The sequence below is a fragment of the Coenobita brevimanus genome, chromosome 48 (assembly GCF_032717465.1).
Source record: "Coenobita brevimanus isolate Jiangsu-jjx chromosome 48, ASM3271746v2, whole genome shotgun sequence".
In the NCBI taxonomy this organism is placed as follows: Eukaryota; Metazoa; Arthropoda; class Malacostraca; order Decapoda; family Coenobitidae; genus Coenobita; species Coenobita brevimanus.
The window spans coordinates 25,282,361-25,294,874 of record NC_137001.1 but is presented as its reverse complement, the minus strand read 5'-3'; the positions used below and the strand labels follow the sequence as shown (position 1 = coordinate 25,294,874).

The 12,514-nt window shown below is 43.2% G+C and overlaps 1 non-coding gene across 1 annotated transcript; it reads right to left on the bottom strand.

Annotated features, from left to right (window-relative positions):
- Positions 1–12,171: 12,171 nt before the first annotated feature.
- LOC145399389 (5S ribosomal RNA) lies at positions 12,172–12,290 on the bottom strand. The gene has a single exon (XR_013897292.1). It is a non-coding gene; the product is annotated as a 5S ribosomal RNA (ribosomal RNA).
- Between the last annotated feature and the right edge of the window lie 224 nt (positions 12,291–12,514).

Here is a 12,514-nt window from a genome sequence, read left to right as displayed (position 1 = left end):
TCATACTACCTCACTCTCTTACACTCCATTCTACTCTCTCTCACACACACACACACATACTTTCATATTCTCTCATACTACCTCACTCTCTTACACTCCATTCTACTCTCTCTCTCACACACACACACATACTTTCATATTCTCTCATACTACCTCACTCTCTCACACTCCATTCTACTCTCTCACACACACACACATACGTTCATATTCTCTCATACTACCACACTCTCTCACTCCTTTCCTTCCATCCTACATCATACCAACTCACACCATCTCACACTCACTTAAAAAACATCCAATTAAGCCATCTCTCTCTCTCACACTCACTCTGTCACACTACTTTAAAATCCATATAAATTTCTTCTCTCCAGTCACACCGCGTCACACTAACACACCTCTCTCATTCCTAACTCCCACTGTTTACACTCCCTTTCAGTCTCTGGTTATCTTTTCCTCTCTCTCTCTCTCTTTCTCACACTTGCACACTACTCTCTCTCTCTCTCTCTCACTTGCACACTACTCTCTCACTTTATGATACGGCACGCTAACGGAGAGAGAGGCCTTCACGTGGTGGCACTGATATAACTGGGTGGTGGAGCTGCCTGGTTACACACACGTCCCTCAACTCCCTCCCTATCCCCCGAAAGGACGATGGTGGACTGCAGGAGAGAGAGAGAGAGAGAGAGAGAGAGAGAGAGAGAATGGTGGTAGTTATGGTAGTGGTAGTTTACATTAATATTCTACCCCTTCCTACGGCTCTCTCAATGACACCTTTTGCTACTTTCACCTCTAAGTCTTCTATCTTCACTACCTCCTTCCCTGTAGTAGTAGTAGTAGTAGTAGTGGTAGTAGTAGTAGTACCACACCACACAACACACCAAACCATACCACACCACACCATACCACACCACACCACACCATACCATACCACACCATACCACACCACACCACATCACACCACACCATACCACACCACACCACAGCACAGCACACCAAACCATACCACACCACACCACACCACACCACACCATACCACACCACACCACACCACACCACACCACACCACACCACACCATACCACACCACACCACACCACACCACACGACCCTCAAATAACTTAAAAAAAAATTCCCCTCCCACACCACACTAGGCATATCAGCGAGGGTGCCCTGAAGCTCCCGCATCCGTCTGCACATAATAACTCTACGGTCACACCCTCCACTCTTCAGACAAGCAGCTTTCATTGCAAGCGCAGGTGTAAATAGAGAGAGAGAGAGAGAGAGAGAGAGAGAGAGAGTGTGTGTGTGTGTGTGTGTGTGTGTGTGTGTGTGTGTGTGTGTGTGTGTGTGTGTGTGTGTGTGTGTGTGTTACTTTCACCAAATACTTTCCTTTCTAAAGAATGTGGATCTACTCGCCCAACCACACAACCACACATCCAATCAACCACATAACCAGGCAACCACACAACCACACAACCAAGCAACCAGTCGTCTCCTTCCTGTTATTTGAAGCCGCTAACGACAATGACCCGTTAAGGAAGCTCCCTAACACCTTTTCCTAAGCGATTTATTTTGCTTATTACACCTAACTGTCATATTCTGTTTTATAAATCCTTCTAACATTGCCATACTCTGCATCAAAAACGTACAAAAAGATATTAACCAGCCATATTCAAAAACAAATCGCTAAGGAAGAGGTGTTAGGGAGCTTCCTTACCTGACGATAGCATGGAAAATGAATAATCTATACGCCTTTCACCTTAACTTGGCCCAGATTTTCGTCCTTTGGCAGCTTATTTCACGTAGCTCAGTGGCAGAAAAAGACAATACTACGGCTCTACATCCTTCCCATAGCACTTCTTCGTGACTATACTCCTTTCACCTTAACTTGGCCCAGATTTTCGTCCTTTGGCAGCTTATTTCACGTAGCTCAGTGGCAGAAAAAGACAATACTACGGCTCTACATCCTTCCCATAGCACTTCTTCGTGACTATACTCCTTTCACCTTAACTTGGCCCAGATTTTCGTCCTTTGGCAGCTTATTTCACGTAGCTCAGTGGCAGAAAAAGACAATACTACGGCTCTACATCCTTCCCATAGCACTTCTTCGTGACTATACTCCTTTCACCTTAACGTGGCCCAGATTTTCGTCCTTTGGCAGCTTATTTCACGTAGCTCAGTGGCAGAAAAAGACAATACTACGGCTCTACATCCTTCCCATAGCACTTCTTCATGACTTGCATCATATTCTAGTGTTACTCTATTGTTACACCTCAGCATTCAAGGTGGAGAGATGGCAATTTTGAGCCAAGTTAAGGTGAAACGAGTATAGCAATTTAGTCTGAACTTTGACCAAAATATCTCCAACGTAATATAATTTGGTTGCCCCCCCTCCCTCTCTCTCTCTCTCTCTCTCTCTCTCTCTCTCTCTCTCTCTCACCTAGTAACACCAAGAAATCCTGGATGGGGGACGCGAACGAGAAAATCACAGGAAACAGATCTAATTTTAAACGGTTCATTGACGAAGAGAAGAATGAGACATATTATTCGCTGGAGACCGTAATAACAGTGCAAGAGGGATGCCTTCACGTGGTAGCACTGATATAACTGGGTGGCACTTTGGTCCGAGTGCACGAGGTCCTACAAACACCGTGCCAACTCACTACACACATCAAAGCACTCCTATCTCCACCCTATCACCCACCACAGCCCGCCTCCCCAACCCTAACTAACACCCACACACACAACAGTCCTACGCCTCCCCATCATACCCCCCCCTCCTATCTAACACCCACTACACCCACACTACCCTACAGAGCCTACACAACACCCTAAGCCTACACCCAAACCAATCCCACAGTTCACCCTAAGACACTAAAATACTTCCTATCACTCCATGTTGATATGGGAGGCACACACATTAACCCAGCTATGCAACCACAAATGTTATTATAGGAAAGCAACACAAAGAAATACAAAACGCAATCACCACCTAAACGTTACTAGAAAAACGTTACTAGACCACAACGTTACTAGAAAAACGTTACCAGACCACAACATTACTAGAAAAACGTTACCAGACCACAACGTTACTAGAAAAACGTTACCAGACCACAACGTTACTAGAAAAACGTTACCAGACCACAACGTTACTAGAAAAACGTTACCAGACCACAACACTAGACACACAAAGCCATCATCACACAAACGTTACTAGAAAAGCGTTATCATGTTCTCTGTACCGTCCCACCTCCACACTGCAACACTAGTAACGAAGAAACACCTACACATACACTCCACACACTGGCCACTACAACACCTCCATCACAACTGTACTACAACACCCCCCCTCCCACCATCCACTCATTAGATGTAGCCGTATTAAGAGCTGAGTGAGTTTACCTGGCTTGGCTTATATCAGGCAGTCACTCAGCCCTCCTCAGTTTCCAGCTTAGATATGAGGTGGGTGGATCAGAGAAGACATGTGCCCTGTTAGTACAAGAGGCACACACCCACCCACCCACCCACCCACCCACACACACACACACACAATGCAGAGAGTGTTTGTGACAAGTGGGTGCATAAGAGATATAGTGGTATTAGAGATAGACTGCGAGATAATGCGGTGTGTCAGGGTGAGCAGGTGGAGACTGTCAGGCGTGAAAGGACTGAACTTGCTGGTGAGTCTCTTGAGTGTGTGGAAGAGTTTTGTTATTTGGGAGACACGTTATGTGCTGGAGGTGGGGCTGGAGCAGCTCCTGTGGCTAGGGTGAGAAGTGGTTGGAAGAAGTTCAGGGAGCTGTTGCCTCTCCTGACATTGAGAGGGCTCTCCTCCATGCTAAGGGATCTTTGTATGCGGCATGTGTTAAGAGTGTAATGCTGTATGGTAGTGAGACCTGGGCAGTAAGGGAAGAGGATATTCGCAGGCTCAAACGTACAGAAATGTCAATGATTAGGTGGATGTGCAGTGCATCCCTGAATGTGAGGCCTGGGGGGGCTAGGTTTACGATGGAAGAGTTGGGGGATACGATGGGACTGGAGTGTATTGGTGTTGTGATGAGGAGGGGTAGATTGAGATGGTTTGGGAGGAAGGATGGGACTGGAGTGTATTGGTGTTGTGATGAGGAGGGGTAGATTGAGATGGTTTGGGAGGAAGGATGGGACTGGAGTGTATTGGTGTTGTGATGAGGGGTAGATTGAGATGGTTTGGGAGGAAGGATGGGACTGGAGTGTATTGGTGTTGTGATGAGGAGGGGTAGATTGAGATGGTTGGGGCACGTGGACAGGATGGGGGCTAACAGTTGGATGCAGAAAGTGAGAAATGTTAATGTTAGGGGCACGGAAGCAAGAGGCAGACTGAAAAAGACCTGAGACGTGGTGGTCACTGAGTGTGACCTCAGGGATAAGGGTCTGAATAGGGAAGCTGCCAGAGATCGAACAGCGTGGAAAGCCGCCACGGCCGACGCATGCAAGCATGTTGGAGCCTTGAAAAACGAAACGAAACGAAAGAAGCACACACACACACACACACACACACACACACACACACACACACACACACACACTCTCTCTCTCTCTCTCTCTCTCTCTCTCTCTCATAAAAAAGTCTCTACGCTGTCCCAAATAGCAGCAGCAACCTACTCAGACTGCCAGACGGACTTTCCCTTCCCTTCCAGCGTGTGTGTGTGTGTGTGTGTGTGTGTGTGTGTGTGTGTGTGTGTGTGTGTGTGTGTGTGTGTGTGTGTGTGTGTGTGTGTGTGTGTGAGAGAGAGAGAGAAAGATAGAGACAGCAATAACAAACCCATTTACCCATTACTATCCCACCCATTCACCAACTTTCCCTACCATTACAGAGGCAGTATGACTTGAGGCGGGGACGGGAAAAGGTAGGCAGGTGTGTCATTAGGCAAACTACCTGTAATTCCCTACCTTTCCACCCAAACCAACCCAGGTGATTTCAGTATTGCGAATGGACTCTCTCTCTCTCTCTCTCTCTCTCTCTCTCTCTCTCTCTCTCTCTCTCTCTCTCTCTCTCTCCTGCAGTCCACCATCGTCCTTTCGGGGGATAGGGAGGGAGTTGAGGGACGTGTGTATAAACCAGGCAGCTCCACCACCCAGTTACATCAGTGAAACCACGTGAAGGCTCTCTCTCTCTCTCTCTCTCTCTCTCTCTCTCTCTCTCTCTCTCTCTCTCTCTCTCACACACACACACACACACACACACACATACACTCACACCCACACACACCCAAACACACACACACCCACACATACCCAAACACACATACACCCACACACACACACACACACACACACACACACATACACACACGTACGGCAATGTGTCCCTCCTTCCTAGCACAGATTCTAGTCAGAACTTTCTCCTTGAAGACGATGCGGAAGGAGTGACTGCGGGAGATGGCGAACAAGGTAAAACAGATATTACCTTGTATTACCATCGGCGTAGGCTTCGTAACAAAGTCGCTCTCTCTCTCTCTCTCTCTCTCTCTCTCTCTCTCTCTCTCTCTCTCTCTCTCTCTCACACACACACACACACACACACACACACACACACACACACAAATACATGCATACGGTGTAGCGAGAATGAGAGTAACGCTATTCAGAGTGTATATTAGTGAGAGTGAAGAAGCGTGAGCGTGCAAAATGTACGAGTGTGTGTGTGTGTGTGTGTGTGTGTGTGTGTGTGTGTGTGTGTGTGTGTGTGTGTGTGTGTGTGTGTGAGAGAGAGAGACAGAGACAGAGACAGAGAGACAGACAGACAGACAGACAGAATCACGGGAACCAGTAATGCAAACAGCAAAGATAAATGTGTTGCATCCCAAAGCTTACACAAAAACCCTGCACAGCCATCAAGGAAATCAGCCATTGTAGAACTAGGCACAGGAATGCACTCTCGGATGCGACACTGGTAACCCCTCCCTTTCCACTCCACACAGCACATACTAGTAACTCTTGAAGGCAGGGCACAAGACAAGCTAGATGTTAAGAGGTTGCCTTACTTTGCATTCCACACAGCACATACTCTTCAAAGGAGGGCACGAGACAAGCTAGATGTTATGATGCTGCCTCACTTCATAGTCCACATTACACATACTCTTGAAGGGAGAACACAAAACACACCAGAAGGAGGACCTACAACAAGAAGGGACTGAATACAAAACCCTAGGGCATCCCTCACTGAACATGGGATGGCTTTGGCAGATCATTCACAAAGAAAGCAGTAAAGTGGGCACAAGACAAGCAATTAAGGTGCTAAGATGTTGCCTGCTAAGGACTGTGACTCCTGGAAGACAATACATATCAGAAAGAAGTCCTGAAACAAGAAGGGACTGAATACAAAACCCTGGGGCATCCCTCACTCAGCACGGGATGGCTATGACGGATCATCCACAAAGGAAGCAGTGAAGGAATGTAAACAAAACAAGCCTGTGGTACTATGGATGAAGATGAGATGCTCCAATTAGACAGCATCAGTCATTCTAAGCCCTGGTTGGAAACTGAACTCTGATCTTCAATGGAGTCCCTGGGTCAGTCCACCTAACAAGACAGCATCTGACCATCCACTCAATTTGCTTACACACGAGACAACAGGTGTCAAGAGTCAAATCTAGACTTGTCTTTGTTGGTTCAGGTAATGGAAAGACATATGAAAATTTCTATAAAAGAGAATCAAAGGTAATACTGTACAAGCCAAGCAGGATAACAGAGACCACATGCAGAAGCCAGGACACGTTGATAGATGGGAGAAACAGAATGGCAGGTTCACAGTCCTGTCCTACATATCCAGGAGGCTGACGTCACCACACCAAAGGGGAGAAGTATGACCTTGATAAGTTTGGCATACCATACATAAGGGTCCAGTCTTACGAGTGGAAGACGCAACAAACCTACACAAGTCTTGCACTCTACGTCCTCACTTATACAAACACTAAGATGATGACGACAACAGGACATTTCTGAGTCACAGCACATGATACACAGAGCAAATCAGTGTCGCAATTGGCAAAAATATGGGCTAATATGAAGTGAATATCAGATTTACCTGCAAAGTGGACTCATATTACTGGTTTTTCCCCCACAACCCAATCTTAAAGTGCAGTAATATTTGACACGCCTTATTTAGAGAGAGAGAGAGACAGAGAGAGAGAGAGAGAGACAGACAGACAGAGACAGAGACAGAGACAGAGACGACAAGCTGTACTGGATATATGTATGTAGTGATTTAATTTTCCTAACTTTTAATTAATTTCATTCATCTGAAGTGATCTTCTACACCTACATGTTACTATTCTTTTACCTCAACACAAAAATCATATCAAAATCAGGAGCCATTATTTTTTATTCAAACAACAGCACTAAACAATTAATTAAACCTATCAGGCCTCTGGGCCGGGCAGATTATGTCCGTGCTCGCGTCAGCCACTCTCGCGCTGACCCACATCTTTGCAGTGCGGTATTTTTCCTTGATCCCTCTATGTAAATACACTTTTCAGGATAGAATATTGGTTTTTGGTGTCAGTTTAAAGCTGAATAGTTTTACTTTATCATAGTATGTTCAAAAATGGAAAACAAAGAAAACGAGAAGTCAAAATGACAATTAGGCAAAAACAAAAAATGTTATACCTTGCCATTGAAAAATATTTGGAAGAAACTAAAAGATATATCAATCTGGTGTAAATCATGCAAAACTACAATAAATTTCCTTTATAATGATGTATAGTTTACGGCCATTTATGCATGTTACAGCATGGTAAAGCAAAAGAAAAAAATATGCACAATTCTGTATGATTCTCAGCCGCATATTCGCTTAGCGATCTTTTTCTTTGTCGGTCTGTGTAAATACAGTATAGTTTCACGATAGAATGCCGGTTTTCATGTCATTTTAAAGCTGAATTGTTGTACTTTATCGTAGTATGTTCAGAAAAAGGTAAACAAAGAAAATAAAAAGAGAAAATGATGAGTTGAAGTTAGGCAAAAACCAAAAATTTTATACCTCGCTGTAGAAAAATATTCGCCAAGAACAGAGTAGTAAAGAGACAAAGCCGTGAGTCAGAGCAGCTGTGCAGCACCACCACACATAGAGCAACCATTCCATGATGTCACACCTGAGTCTCTTTGTTATGACGCGTAAACGTGATTTATGGTGAATATTTTACAAAAGTATCTTAAAATGACGCATATACAAGTCACTGGAATTTTAAGATGCAAAAGTATCTTAAAATGACGCATAGACAAGTCACTGGAATTTTAAGATGCAAAAGTATCTTAAAATGACGCATATACACGTCACTGGAATCTCTGAGGTTGGATTTGAAATTATGCAAAAATGCATCATCAGAATCTCGAAGGGTTAAACCATTCCAAGGGCTCTGAAATATTTCTTATCACATAAATCAAAAGGTATAGCCAACCATGTTATTTCACCATGCCTCTGAATTTCTAACATAACGTAATCTCACACACACACACACATACACACACACACACTCACCACAGACAAATGAGGACAGTAATAAAGGAAAAGATGTCTGGATGGAGGCAAGTAACAAGTGGAGTCCCTCAAGGCTCAGTGTTGACGCCAGTAATGTTCCTGATTTACGTAAATGATATGGTAGATGGAGTGAACAGTTATGCGAGTCTGTTTGCTGATGATGTAAAGATCTTGAGGAAGATAGAGGCTGAGGAGGATTGTAAAATACTGCAGGAGGATTTGGATAGGATACACAATTGGAGCCGGACATGGGAAATGAAATTTAATGTAAAGAAATGTAAAATATTGGAAATGGGTAAAAGTACCAGGAGACCATCACTGAATTATTTTTTGGGTAATGAATTAATCACAAAAAGGAGAGAAGAGAAAGATTTGGGAGTGCTGGTCCAAGATAGTTTGTCACCAGAAAAGCACATTAACAAGATAGTTGGAGAGACTTATAAACTCTTGACTAACATAAGAGTAGCATTTCATTATATGGATGAGGAAATGATGAAAAAATTGATAGTAGCCATGATCCGCCCCAGGTTAGAATATGCAGCGGTAGTGTGGTCCCCACACAAAAAGAAAGATATAAACAAGATTGAGAGAATACAAAGAACAGCAACCAAGATGGTCCCCAGTCTGACAGACCTGTCATACAGAGAGAGGTTGGAAAAACTGGATTTGCCTTCGTTAGAGGAAAGGAGAAAGAGGGAGACATGATTGCGGTGTTCAGGACCATGGTGGGAGTAGATAAAATTGACAAAGAAGATCTGTTTGTATGGGATAAGAGAGCAACAAGAGGACACGGAATGAAATTGAAAAAGTCAAGCTGCTTGAAGGATATCAAGAAATATAGCTTTCCTTACAGAAGTATAGACTTATGGAATAGCCTGGACAAAGAGATCGTCCAGTCTAAAAACTTAAACGAGTTTAAAGCTAAATTTGACTTATTGAGAAACAGCGACGGAAACCCACGAGCATAGTACATTCCATGTATATCACAATTAGGTATATTAGGTAAATACTTAAATATTTGGAACGACTTAGACAAAGAGGTGGTGCATGAGAAAAACATTCATGTGTGTAAAGGTAGACTTGATAAATGTGGATATGGAGACAGGACAACACGAGCATTGCTCAATTCCTGTATACTACAAATAGGTAAATACAAATAGGTAAATACACACACACACATGTACCTGCCTAGCTAAAAGTGGTGTAAAATTTTAAAATGATTAGCACAAAAGGCCTCCTATAACCTAAACAAGACAACACTGCAGTAACTCCCCCAAATATAGATACAGTAGATATATAGAAAATATCATCCCTACGTGTCAAGTGGGGTTGGTGGAGGATTAGTGCCCCTCCCTGTAAAACAATTAACTCTAAGCCATTGGCCACCCCGTCTGGGATACATGGCGTCTGGCAATGAATGAATGAATGAATAATAAAATAAAGAAAAAAAGAGATCAACAAAAATAATTATAAATGACATTAAATAAACAGTAATAAATGACATAATAAAACTGGAGTAAAGAGGAATGAGATTACCAATAGGATACTAATTTTCATCTCCGCCATAAACCTTCAAAATGTAGGAGTTAATTATTTCACCTCATCAATCATAACTCAATAACATTTTTAGTCGTTCTTTCATAACACAGTAATAAAGCAAAGAATACTGAAAACAGGGTATATCAAAAGTTAAACCAAGCAAACATCTATAACCTGTAATTTAATAAAGTCAAAATATTTATCACTCGGCTCTCACAACACTGTTATACATCAATCAAGAAAACGGAAAATAAGTCCACCTCGAGTGTCTACATGGTACGTGTTTCTTCCTTATTGTGCCCTTTTCAGTCTTTCTTATTCACCTAACTATCCCTCTGTGTGTATTTAAACTTACCTTAACAGTGTGTATGTATTTAGTAGGTCTAAATTGCTGTAAAAGGAAAAATTTGGATTTACAAGTGGGATGCCTGGTAACGATTAGGATGAATTTCATGGTTTCTGTGCTTTCATTACTGCGCAGTTTCATTATCACGTACTAGCCGTGGTACCAACTGTGCGCAATAACTAAGGGACCTTTACCTTTACCGAAGTGCCGGTCATGTGACGTTAGCGGCCATGGAGAGCCAGCTTCTTCTATCCTCAGCTATCCTGATTAACTCCACACTGCTGATTCTTTCTTGTAAATCGCTTCTTATACAATCCATATACTTTAATCGTTGTCTTCCTCTTGCTCTTCTTCCCTCTATTCTTCCAAGTAAACAGTCATTTTCCAGTTCCTTTACTCTTTCAACATGACCCAAAAATTCCATGTCTTTTAACTAAGGGACCACCGTACATAATAATACACTTCAAGAACACATTTAAACTCTGTGGGTCACTCAGATCACTTAGCAGAAAGTTGGAAGGATTGTGAGTTACTTCAAAGTGTTCTGAGTCACCAACACAGGCCGTATCAGCTCCACGTACCATACACAAAATCTAATGCTATTATTGAATAAGCAGTGGCAGACATTTGAGTGGGTGCTGCCTGTGCGCCCTTCATATGCTGGCCTTTCGGTATGTTTGGATCACTTATTCAAACTGCAATAGACCCTCGCAATAATGGACTAACTGGAGGGAAGCCTGATCCGATAAACCCAACAGTCCGTTACATCCAATGGTCCCCTTGACGTGGGATTTCAAGCATGTTTGAAAATATATGAGTACGACAGCAAATTCTTGTAATAAAAACGAAAACTATTTCCAATTTACACTAACTTGGTCCATAATTTTAACATGTTGCAGCTTCTTTCACATCCTTATCATAGCACTTTTTCATAACTAGTACACCCCTCCCCCACTACTCGACAGGGATGCATTCCATAAAAAGTGGTTGAATAACGAATTGGTCGAATATTGAAGTGATTTTTCACATAAGATTGTTAAGAAATAGGGGGATTAGGTTCCTGACCACCGTTGTCATTCACAAAATATTAAATGAAGATGGAAAAAATACCGGTACATATGAACGAGAGTGATGCAGGGATTTGAGCTGTTTTCTCATAGACCTACGTTCTCAAGGAACATTATTTTAGTACTACAAACACCTCAGATGACTGACATTTGATTTTCAATCAAAAAAATACTGGAGAACAAACATAATAATACCTACTTAGCGATATTAAGGAAAGCCGCCTGAACGCCTTTGACAGCATGTTTATTGCTGATCCCGCTGACTGGACATGACGTCACCAAACTTAAATGTATTCAATTTAAAACCAAAAATAGCAGAGGAAGCCTAACTGGAAGTGCTGAAACCTAACTGGGGGGCTTTGTCCCCAGAACCCCCACTTGATTATAAACTACCTAACCTAGTGCAGACTAAGAAGTGCATTCTGTAAAACTGACGCCAAAACAGTCCGTGCGTTAAGAACGTTCCTTAATCATTGGCACAATCATCACCCGACCATGCCATGGCAAGACACTCAGGCTGGTGAGCGCATGACTGCACTTGACAGGGGGCAACAGTAGGGGACTTGGGTGCAGCCATGGTGGTTTTCATTCATTCATTCATTGCCAGACGCCACGTATCCCAGACGGGGTGGCCAAGGGCTTAGAGTTAATTGTTTTACAGGGAGGGGCACTAATCCTCCACCAACCCCACTTGACACGTAGAGATGCCAACAGCATCTGGTGTTCCCAGGCGGTCACCCATCCAAGTACTAACCAGACCCAACGTTGCTTAACTTCGCTGATCGGACGGGAAGCGGTGTACTCAACGTGGTATGGCCGTAGTATTTCACGAGGCCAAATAGAAATGCAGACGAATGAAGAAGCAGCCAATCAACAGGGCAGAGCGCAGGAGACTGAGGCAGCTCAGCCAGTCTGTCTGGCAGCGCATGGTTTGAATTGTCAAAATGGCGGGGATAACCATGTTGAATAACAAAAAAGGATATAGATTTATAAATGTCGAAACAACAAATTGTCGAATAATGATTGGTTGGAAAAAGAGAGCTTGGTG